At 35.0% G+C, this 11696-nt stretch overlaps 1 protein-coding gene across 4 annotated transcripts in view; it reads left to right on the forward strand.

Annotated features, from left to right (window-relative positions):
- The window catches only part of NT5C3A (5'-nucleotidase, cytosolic IIIA), a 41890-nt gene that overhangs the window by 8976 nt on the left and 21218 nt on the right, over window positions 1-11696 (forward strand). The window lies entirely within an intron of this gene.

Below are 11696 nucleotides of genomic sequence, written 5' to 3' on the forward strand. Positions count from 1 at the left end.
TTTTTTTTTTTTTTTTTTTGCCGTATGCGGGCCTCTCACGGTTGTGGCCTCTCCCGTTGCGGAGCGCAGGCTCCGGACGCGCAGGCCCAGCAGCCACGGCCCACGGGCCCAGCCGCTCCGCGGCCTGCGGGATCCTCCTGGACCGGGCACAAACCCGCGTCCCCTGCATCAGCAGGCGGACTCTCAACCACTGCGCCACCAGGGAAGCCCTGGAGAAGCATCTTTATTATCAGGTGTTTGTAATTAATTTGCTAAAGAGCCTTTGAGTTTGTTTTTCTAAAATAAATAAGATCTGGAATGCATTTTAGTATGAATAACCTGGTAGCTGAGGTACACTGAATTAGCATTACTAGGATCAGGAGGAGAGAAGTATAGGGGAGGAAAAAATAATTTTCCCTCCACCTTTCTAAATTCTCCACTGGGGACCCCATAACAAGACAAACTAACAAGAGAAAAACAAACAGAAGTTCATTAACATGTACACATGGGTGATACCAGGGGAAAATGAGTAACTCCTGGATGCCTTAGAATTATACCATCTAAAGCTAAAGACAAAAGAACGGTGTGGGAGCCTCTTAAGAGTTGCGGCAGAAGAAGAGTATGGCAAGCCTGACCTAGGGTTGATACACAAGTTTAAGTGCATTCTCCATTAATATGTTTCTTGTGCTTTACTCATCTTCTCTTTCTGGTACAAAGGGAGACACACAAATGGAGATGTCCTTCATAAATGTAAATTTCCATTACAAAAAGGTAATTTCTACTCTGTTTTCAGAGCTTCTCCTGTGTCTGCTGTTTCTTTGAAATAATCATCTCAAAATAATCTTTATGCCAAAGAGGTACACCTTGGGGTGGCAAACCTACCACTCTGGATGAGCAGGAATTAAAATAAGCCTGGAGTAAAGAGAATGACTTTGCTCTCTAGACTGCTGTGGGAGCAGTTGAAAGAGGAGGACAGACAGAGGATTGCAGAGGTGAAATCTACAGAATTTGAAAGGGAGCAGAATTTGTAACCCCAAAATATGCCTCTGTGGCATTAAGGATTATTTTAGCCTGATTATTTTTTAAAAAAACAGCTGACACAAGAGAAACTGAAAAGCAAGCAGAAGTTACCCTTTGATAAGAACAATTTACACTTATAAGGGAAATCTCCATTTGTAGGGGTGTCTACCTCTCTCTGTCAGAAAGAGGGCAACAACTGAATCTATAGAAACTCTTAAAGGTCTTAACTCCACATGACAACCATACCCTTATTTACTGAGCTTTGCCTGAAAACCTGGCTTTCCCCTGCCCAGCATCTTTTGTCTTTAGCTAGAGATGGTTTTTAAGGCGATGGCTTGGGCCATTTTGAGAGTTAACTCAGTTTTCCTGGGTATCTCTCATGTATACAGGAAGTATACTGTATATGTTATTCAACCTGTTTTTCCTCAATCTGTCTTTTATTACAGGGGAGTCTCAGCCAGGAACCTAGAAGGATAGAGGGAAAATCACTTCCCCTCCCCCACAGATTTTATAATTTTGCCAAGCGTTTTGGGTTATCCTTAATTTTTCACAGCAGTTTGAATGTTCCCTATAATTTATGCTAAATCATTTCCATATATTCCTTTTACTTGTTTTTAAAATAATTATTAAATTAATATTTAATAATGTATTAATATTAATAATAATTATTATTAAATTAATAAGCATACAGAGAGACTTCCCTGGTGGTGCAGTGGTTAAGAATCCGCCTGCCAATTCAGGGGACACGGGTTCGAGCCCTGGTCCGGGAAGATCCCACATGCCGTGGAGCAGCTAAGTCCGTGTGCCACAACTACTGAGCCTGCGCTCTAGAGCCCGCAAGCCACAACTCCTGAGCCCGCGCGCCACAACTACTGAAGCCCGCGTGCCTAGAGCCCGTGCTCCGCCACAAGGGAAGCCACTGCAAGGAGAAGCCCGCACACCGCAACGAAGAGTAGCCCCAGGTTGTAGAGAAAGCCGGCATGCTGCAATGAAGACCCAACACAACCAAAAATAAATAAATAAATTTATTTTTAAAAAAATACAGACAATCTGAAATCCTATTTTACTCTTTATTCTTCTTTTAATTATAGGTTGTAATTTATATCTTCATGTAATAACTTATTTGAAATCTAATGTCGTGAACCTTACCTGATAGGTTTTCCCCCTTTAAAAAAACAGCAATCGGAAATTATACAATCCTGTTTTTCTGTCAGCAGATGGCAGACTTCTCCCTCTGCTATGGCACGGTGCTACATTTCTAAACTATTTACCTTTCTTATTAATGCACTTTTATGTTTACCATCTATTTCTTAAACCTGAAGGGGAACAGAATATGCCACCCCAAAATGTGCCATTTTGGCATGTGGATTATTTGGCGCTGAAGGCAGTTAAGACTCAGCCGACTCAGGAAAGGCTTTTTACCTCCTCCTTAACTGCCTAAAAATTTAGAAGGGGTCCTGTACCAGGAAGAGAGCTATTACCAGAGATCACATTTTTCATCTGAGAGACTTATCTGCATAGCAGGACAAATGTTTGTTTACCAAACGTTTGCTCTTCCCCTCTTCCTGTGAATTGCTTTCCTCCCCTTTAAAGCCCCAGACTCCTACCTCTTTCTCCTTAGCTCAGTATGGTATATAAGCCTCAATTGGCTGGCTGTCTTTGGGTCTCATATCTTCGTAGGAGTTCTTGTAGGTACGAAAAATTTTTTTTCTGTTAATCTGTCTTTTTAGTACGGGGGATCTCAGGCAAGAATCTAGAAGGATAGAAAAATTTTTTCCTCTCCTAAAAACCATTAACCTATGAAATTTAAACCAAGTATGACAGTATTCTGCCATTATAAATGTAAATGCCATTTGTCTACTTTTTTTCAACATATGTTCTTCATTTTCAAGGTACTAATAGATTACAAAGTTGTTTAGCAGTTGATTGGAGGGTTGCTTAATTTGTTTGGCAAGTTCCTGCTTATAATTAGGTGGAAGTAGACGGTCAGAGGTTTAACATGATGTGGGTTCCTGCAACATCCTTCCTGCCTCTGTTGTATCTCCTCTGAAGCCTTGTGGCACAGCCCTCTCATTTACCTTACCTCAAATGTCCCACTCAGAGTCTGGGTTCTGAATACACCATCAAAAAAATCATCATGTTATTATACAGTCTTGCCCCATGAACAGTTTGTCAGTTTATCTTGATTTCTCTGTCAGTCACACACACCATTAGCGTTCTAGCGTTCTCATTCTCTAAGGGAATAAGACACTCGATGGATTTTGATAGAGGGAGACAGGAAAAGTTTGAGAACCTAACCTAGCTTTAAAGCATAGTGAAATGTTACAAAAAAACCCACTGAAGTTCCCTATGAGAAAAGGGGGCTACACTGCATTAGAACTAGAAAACAATTAGAAACCGATTTCCATTTGGGTTAATTTGGCACTGCCTTGTTATCTTGTAACCAGGGAAAAGCAACTAAAACTTTGAGGTATCTACTTATGTCCAAGTGTGCCCTGCATGTTTACCTAATTTAATCCTTAAAACACAGTACAGCTGGTAATTATTGTAATTTTCTATCAGTTTGCTTAGGAACTTAGCTAATAAATAGCAGAGCCAGCATTCAGTCTGATTATAGCTCTCTCTGAAGCTTTTGAGTAATGCATGCTTCCAGTTGGGAATGAGAATTACTTCTTTAGTAAGGTGTTGTTGTGTTGCTAATCTTTAAAAATTTTGTCTTTCTAAAGCTAATTAAATATTCTATTTTGTCTTGTGCACAACTGTGTACCATGCATGATATTGTCACGTGTTCCTAGTTTTGGCAGGAGAAGGAACTCTATCTACTGATCCATAATTATTGTTCTGTTTTTCTCTGCATAATATAAATATTGTGGTTTATCTAGTAAAGAAACACAGTATTTTCTTTCTTTAACAAGTTATGTTAATCTGTGATCTGACCACTAGATAATCTTGTAAGGGAATGGGGTCATGTAATAGATGTTTGAGTTTAGTAGTTGGTAAATCCTTGGTTCAGATCTCAGCACTGCCACATTCTAATGGTTTAGCCCTGGACAGATTTCACTTTTGTAAGCCTTAGTTTCCAGTTCTCTAGAGTGGAGAAGATTCACCTAAAAACGCTCCTGCCCCCTGTTTCCTTCAGGGTATTATATTAGAATATGTTCTGGTTTTGTGTTGTTATTTTTCATTTCACTTGTTTTAAATAACTACACTTTGGGAGAATTCCAACGGTATACTATTCTAATATCCACCTGGGTTATTAAGATTAAAAAAGACATTATATACATGCAGTGTATATAATAAACAAAGCTATTCTTTTCCCAACTTTATTTTAGACATGATATTCTCATATAGTATATTATTCATATTAAGTAATGCACTTAAAAATGATCTCTAAACAGTATTCCATTTGAGCTCTCAGAGTTGGAGATAAAAACTGAATGACTAGTTTTATCATATATCTTCCTTCAAGTTAAAAAGATTGGGAATGAGGAATGTCCAGCATTATGCCAAATTCTGAGCAACAGTTTTTAACCTGAGTACCTAGCCCTCTAGAAAACAGTACCTAGCCCAATCCCTGCATGCCTGCTGTCATAATTGTAGATGGTTCAGCTGACCTGGGTAGCACACTTGGAGGCTTGGCATATATCATTTACAATTACTGAGATTTAATTTCACTGAGATTTAATTTCACTAAAATTGTATGAGAAACATGAGTTATTATAAAGGATAACGCTGTATCTGTTTGACTCACTTTTGAGTCCCCTCTAGTATACTTAAAGCAAGCACAGATCATGTGATTCATTCTATATTTCAAAATTAACTCATGGGGTCCACAGGTGTGGATTTCCAATCATTTCATTCAGCTTTAGGGGAGTTTTGATGATTAAGGACTCATGAGTATCTGAATTAAGATCCAGCTTTTTACAAGGAATTTCTCCATTTTTAATTATTTACCTATCTTAAACTTAATTTTCCCTTTGATTCTTTCTCTTTTTATTTCTGGTAAAGTATATGCTGATATAAAATTAGAAAATCTAGATAAGCAAAAAAAAGTAATCTGCAATTTTCACCACCTAAAAACCCCCATATTTTAGTAAATGTACTCCTTTCTCCTTCTGTACATATAACTATTAAGTATCATTTTTCCCCAAATGAAACCATACTATAACATTGTTTTTAACTTGTTAAAACAATGTTTAACTTGTTAATTTATTTCTTAATAAACTTATACTTATTTTAATGACTATATTGTCTTTGGTATTATATACGGATATCATTAATTATTTAGCAAGTTCTTCATTGGTGAACATTTAGATTGTTTCTCACTTTCCGTTATGATAAATAATGGATCAGTGAACATTCTTGTAGCATCTGTGCATGTCCATGATTGTTTAAATGGAATTGCTTGATCAAAGCCTTTTGAATGTGCTGCCAGGGGTTACCCTCTGAAAAGGTTGTACCAATTTATATTTTCACCAACAGTATATTTAAGTACCTAGCTCCGTGTTTTCCTGGGAGTAGATATCTTTTTTTTTTTTCTGATCTTTGCCAAATGATAGCTTTTTAAAGAAGTATTATTTCTTTACTTTTGAAGTTGAACTTTTTAAAAAATTGGCCACTTATTTTCTTCTTTTCTGAACCATCTGAGTTCTTTTTCTTGATTTGCAAGGGCTTTTATAAAATGACTTTCAACCATGAGAGTATGTTAGAAATATATTTTTCCAAGTTTTTTTGTTTCACTTCCATTTTTGAGTAGTCTAAATTGACCCTCCTTTTCAAACCTTTAAATGGCTTCGTTAAGCCAATGTACTAATTCTTTAGAATGTTTTACTAACCTTGATTTGCACATGACTCCTCATTTACGCATTATGACTTCATTCGATAACCAGAGTAGGAGGAGAATATAGCATTAAATAGTTTGTATAACTTACTCACTAGTTTACCCTCCCAGCCATAGAATGAGGAAGGCTAACTACAGAAAAAAATAGTAAGGCATTATGATTTTGCCCCAATAGATAATTTTCATTTTACCTTCATAAATATTACTTAATATATGCCATGTCCATTTCTTCTAAAGATGTAGTAACATTATACACACTTTCACTTTCTTTTATTTTAGGACATGTAACTTTTAAAAAATAATCTTTGTTTTCTTCTAGGTATAAGATATTATTCATTATAGAAAATTTAGAAAATACCAAAGAGTATGAAGAAGAAAATACAATCACCTGTGATCCTATCATTTCTCTTTGAAAACTATTACTTGATCTTTGGAATATATTTGATTCAGTCATGTCAGATGATTATTTTACTATTGAATTTAGTTTGTTACTGGGTTTGTTGTTTTTTTTTTTCTGCTTTATAATAAAGTGAATCAGCTATACATATACATATATCCCCATATCTCCTCCCTCTTGCATCTCCCTCCCATCCTCCCTATCCCACCCTGTCACTGGTTTATTATTTAAAACTTTTGTTATGTGTATTCATAAGTGAAATTAGGTATCTTTTCTCTTTTTGTCTCTTTTTGAGAGACATTTGTTTCAGGGTTTTATACTAGTTAGTTCATAAATAGAACTGGGTAGTTAACTTCTTTTTATGTGTTATAGTTTATCTAGCATGGGAGCTGTTAAAGTTTGAAAGAGCTCACAAGTATAAAACTTGACCACAAAGCTTTTTGAAGGCCATTTTCTAATAAACTTATTTTTATAAGTTCTGTTCTAATGAGCACACATTCCATTGTTGGTTTCAGTTTGGTTTGGTTTGGTTTATTGAAGTATAGTTGATTTACAATGTTGTGTTAGTTTCTGGTGTACAGCAAAGTGATTCAGATATATTTATTTATGGATAGATAGATAAAGATATTCTTTTTCAGATTCTTTTCCATTAGTTTATTACAAGATATTGAATATAGTTCCCTGTGCTATACAGTAGGATCTTGTTTATTTTATATATAGTAGTTTGTCTGCTGATCCCAAACTTCTAATTTATCCCTCCCCCCCAGCCCTTTCCCCTTTGGTAACCATAAATGTGGTTTCTGTGTCACACATTCCATTATTGAATGTACTATATGTTATCAAAACTTTTCTAAGATTAAATTAATTACTTTGGTTTACTATGTTGAGTTTATTAAGATTCAGAGAGGTTTTGAAAGGGTTATATTTTGTGTTTTCTTCTATGTAATACTTTAAAAACTCAAGTTATCAACTGCTGATATCATCCATATAATTTCAAATAATTCTTTGCTACAAGTTATTAGTTTATGAACTTGAATCTCAGTAATTTTCATTGTTTTCTTACCTTATTACTTTTTAAGTGAGTTTATTTAGCATAGCAAGAAGAAGGGATATTAAGTTGTCTTTGTACTCTCCTTTTAGATGTACTGGATATAATACATCAATAATAAAAGCCATTAATAACATAACTTTTTTACCATTTTTATTATAACCCATATCAAAATAGCAATCCTAAACAATACTGTTTCTTTTCAACATATAGAATGCCAACTTTGTGATGTGGAAGGAGTCCAAAATTAAAACAAAAGTTTTTCTTCTTGTTGCATTTCAGGCACAGAAATCCAGATATAATAAAATAGGAACAAATTTCAGTGCTAAGCATCTTGAAAGATTAGAACATAGTACATTTGAGAGTTAGGAAAGACTTCCTTCATTCATGGTACTGTCTTACATCAGATTTTCTTGAACTTGACCTACTTATTGCAAGACAAATGTCATTTCCTCTAAAGGAGTTTACAGAATTTATTACTTTTTAAATAAGAAAGTAAAAAGATATAGACTGTGTCCAAGAACTTCATTTGAGTTTCTGAAAATTAAGTTACTCAATCCTAGATTTTTGCATAGAGTTTTTTTTAAATGTATACATATCAACAAAGATGTATTTTTAAAATATATACATTTATTTATTTTATTTATTTATTTTTGTCTGCATTGGGTCTTCGGGCAAGCAGGGGCTACTCTTCGTTGCGGTGCCCACGGGCCTCCCACTGCTGTGGCCTCTCTCGTTGCAGAGCTCCGGCTCTAGAGCACAGGCTCAGCAGTTGTGGCATGTGGGCTTAGTTGCTCCAAGGCATGTGGGATCCTCCCAGACCAGGGCTTGAACCTGTGTCCCCTGCATTGGCAGGCAGATTCCTAACTACTGCACCACCAGGGAAGCCCTGCATAGAGTTTTTAAGAAATGTTTTGAGATTAGAACCATAGGTTTTCCTCAGTTTATATATATGTGTGTAAATTCATAAATGCAGCAATCAACTTTGCTAACAGTCACCTAATAGGATAAGTCTTTGGAATTATTTTAAATGAGAGAAAAACTTATGAGAAAATCTTTACTTGCTATTCATTTCCCCAACATGTAATAATTCATTGTTTTCATCTCTGTTTTTGCTCCTTAAACATTTTAAACCATATTAATATAAACATTTATATCACCTTGTTTCAATTTTATTTTGAACAGTCACACTTTTAAAGTTAGTTGACTGTTGTCTTTTTCCGAGAAGTTTTCAGGGAAGTCAAATGCCTAGACAGGTGTTTTGCATGTTTAAAAAAATGGTCTTTCTATTTACATCATGCAACAATTAGCAGGAACAAGTTTGGCAAGAGTCCTTATAGAGAGTATTACATCTCACCTCCTACTGAATTGTCTTCCTTATATGACTTTATTGTTTGGTTTGGAATAACTTCCTAGGGTGTCAAGTTCAGAGTGAAGTTTAAAAATACATTCCACAGAGAAATGGTAATTGGATTATGGTAAATTAACTGTGAGTTAGTAGTTAAGTCATAGATTGGATTATTGAGAAATAACTACATATCACAGGTTTTATGTGGGATTATGAAATGATTTTTTTCATATATAACTATTAATTAATATAATACCTTTATTCCCTTTACTCCCTGCCCAAAGATTAAAGGCAAAATCAATTAATAAGTTATTAAGATTTAAACTGATAGATTTTGTGTGGACTTTTTTGTTTTTTCATTATTTCAAAATTTTGAGAAACTTTTTTGATGGCAAAATATGAAGTGATCATTTTTAGCTTTTCAAGTTAATTGAAAATTGATGGTATCTAAAAGTTGTAACAAGTTACTCTGAAGTACAAATGAATATCCCTTTCTCCGTTGATAAAGACAGCCAGTTTCAGTGTTATAAGGAGAGAAAAATCTGCCAAATATTTGAGTCCTGTATGATTCTTTGCTTTTGGCATATCAGTTTCAGGTTTAGAGTTTGCATCAGGAGTGATATGAGTAATTTTTGTTTCTATGACAGTGAATAAGCTCCAAGGCAACAAGGCCCAGTCATTGTGTCCAGAGATGAAAGTCCACTGTGCTGCTAAAGAGACTGCCTTTATGACTTCTTTTATTCCTGGATCCTTTATGTCTCCTCTCAAAAAAAAAGAGGATCCTAGAGCTATTTGAAACAAAATTCATTTTCTTTCATTCAGTACTTTGCTTGTGTCCTTGTTCCTTTTCTATGGCACAGTTTCAAAACATTACTCTTATCATACACATCTTTAGCCCTCTCATGTAAGTGTTATGTTTATAATATTGCCTAGAAACAGTGCTGATAAAGAAAAAAAGTCTTCCAGCTCATGTATGTAAGTAGCAAGTGACTTCTCCCAGACATTAGATTCCTTACCTATAATGAAGGGGGAAGTATTATCTTTCTCTTAAGGTTTTACTGATTAAATTACACAGGCATACCTCGTTTTATTGCACTTTGCAGATATTGCATTTTTTTTTTTTTTTACAAATTGTAGGTTTGTGGCAAACATGCATCAAGCAAGTCTGTCGGGACCATTTTTCCTACAGCATTTGCTCACTTCATGTCTCTGTGTCACATTTTGGCAATTCCCGCAATATTTCAAACTTTTTCATTGCTATCATATTTGTTATGGTGGTCTGTAATCAGTGTTCTTTGATGTTACTATTGCAAAAAGATTTTGACTTGCTGGAGGCTCAGGTGATCATTAGCACTTTTTAGTAATACATTATTTTTAAATTAAGGTATGCGCGTTTATTTAGACATAGAGGGACACCCCACCAGGTTCACAATCCCACCCCCACCACGTATACCCACCTACTAGATGGAATTGAAAGGCCGAAGAAGTCCCCTATATGTGGTCAGGAAACAATGCTCATATTTCCTCTCTTCTCCACTCTCCTTAGAGTAACTGGACAGAACACTATCAAAGCCAAAGTCATCTATCCCTTAGACACCAAAACACCCCTCTTGATAAGAAACTAGCCATCTTGGTTTTCATGCTGTAAAGTATTTTGTTTTGTTTTAGGGTAAACTGGGTGAATTCCTTGCTTCTGTCTCTACTTTAGAAATATTGTTTAAAATAATCCATCCGTATGATGTTGACTGGTTCTGATTTTTCTTTTTTAACTTTCTTTTCCAATTATGGACATGATCAGTTCTACTACTATATCATTTTTAACAAGCCATTTTTTCCCCAAGGAACTCATTTATTTTATGAAGCTCAGAAAATAAAAATGGCCCCTTAATCCCATTACTTATACTGTCTTATTTATTCTACTTTAGACTTTCCTGTGCTTATATAAAGATTTCTCCCCCCATACTGGACTTTTGCTATAGATACTCTCATAACTCTTTTCACTCAATAGTAGATCATGTATGTCTCAGTATATATGTAAATATTGATGTCACAGAGCAGTACTGTATAGTGATTTACAGGCATGGATTCTGAAGTCCCAGAGACCTGAATTTGAATCCATTTCTGCTACTTGCCAGCTATAAACCTTAATTTATTCACCTTTAAAATGAGGATAATAATAGCACATACCTTCTAGGGTTATGAATATGAGATGAGATGAGGTATGTCAAGTGCTTAAAAGTATCTGGCACACAGTAAACATACAATAAATTTTAGCTATTTATAATAATCATGTTTGAGAACTGTATAATTTTTTATGTGTTTACCCCAATTTATTCACCTCTCCAGTATTAATAAACATTTAGATACTGGGCACTTAGGCTGTTTACAGTTTCCCAGTATTATAAAGCAGCCCTGCAATATACACCCTTGCAACTAAATCTTTGTGTACTGTCTTATTTCCTTAGGACATAAAATTGGTGTGTCAAGGGGAATGTATATTTCTAAAGCTTTTAATAATATTTCTAAATACCCCTCCAAAAAGGTTATGGAACTCTAACTCCAGCATTCTTTGTTGTTTTTGTTGAAGATGATTTATCTGGAGTCATGTTTCAAAGAGATATCTTTAAAATTCTTATCATTACTAACCATATTAATATATTAAAGGACAGTTAACTCATCACATTCATACATAATAAGGAGGTGTTTTCAAAATGGATCACCTGGTTACCCTTGAGCCTCCATTACTAGAATATAAAAGATTTTCCTCTAAGAGAAATGTTATGTTGTCAGTCTTCTCATCTTATTAAAATAAGATAGCAATGCCAAATTTTTAACATTTGGTAGGATACCAAGTTTGGATAATTTGTTAGTGGCCTTTTTTAAAAGCTATTTTAAAAGTTTTTGTGTTGTTTGTAATAGCGAATGCCACTTCACAAAGTTTGATTACTGAAATGTTTTGTGGGTTTGATTTCTCTTGAGCGTAGAAGAGAGAAGGCTGATATACAAATTTATTTACGTAAGTGTAGCATAGCCAAGTGTCTAATGATAAAGCTTCCCAGAGCCC

Source organism: Physeter macrocephalus, chromosome 5 (assembly GCF_002837175.3).
Source record: "Physeter macrocephalus isolate SW-GA chromosome 5, ASM283717v5, whole genome shotgun sequence".
Taxonomy (NCBI): domain Eukaryota; kingdom Metazoa; phylum Chordata; class Mammalia; order Artiodactyla; family Physeteridae; genus Physeter; species Physeter macrocephalus.